Source organism: Oxyura jamaicensis, chromosome 1, assembly GCF_011077185.1.
Source record: "Oxyura jamaicensis isolate SHBP4307 breed ruddy duck chromosome 1, BPBGC_Ojam_1.0, whole genome shotgun sequence".
Taxonomy (NCBI): Eukaryota; Metazoa; Chordata; class Aves; order Anseriformes; family Anatidae; genus Oxyura; species Oxyura jamaicensis.
In genome coordinates this window covers 85,733,467-85,733,854 of record NC_048893.1, presented here as the reverse complement: position 1 = coordinate 85,733,854, position 388 = coordinate 85,733,467, and the positions used below count along the sequence as shown (strand labels likewise).

Below are 388 nucleotides of genomic sequence, written 5' to 3'. Positions count from 1 at the left end.
ACAGCAATTATGGCAGGGTGAACATTACCAGACTTGCAATAACAGAGTAAGATCGCACCGAGTATTAAAGCTAGAGACCTGTAAGCGTTAGCTCTCTTACCACTTCCCAGAACAAGCTCATCTGGACAGCTAACAGCACACGCTGCGTACAGTGACAACGCAGAAGTGACAGCTCTCAGCCTCTGCTCACTGCCTCACTTACGTTCACATCAGGATATGACCTACGGGGTTGCAGGGGCACCGTGTTGCCTGACTGCTGGATGATGTCAGCCCCAGTCATCTATGTATCATGGCTCTGGGGCACTGAATCATTTCCTTTTTTGTGCCCTTTCTGATGGGGAGGATCTGGAAGTAAGTGCTTTCACCTTTCATAGCCCCTGGCTAGTAG

General features: G+C 49.7%; 1 long non-coding RNA gene across 1 annotated transcript in view; it reads left to right on the top strand.

Annotated features, from left to right (window-relative positions):
• Positions 1 to 132, top strand: part of LOC118160277 — a 13,033-nt gene extending 12,901 nt beyond the window's left edge. The window contains exon 3 of the long non-coding RNA XR_004747394.1: positions 5 to 132. This is a non-coding gene — a long non-coding RNA (uncharacterized LOC118160277). The remainder of the gene's footprint in view (positions 1 to 4) is intronic.
• Positions 133 to 388: the final 256 nt, after the last annotated feature.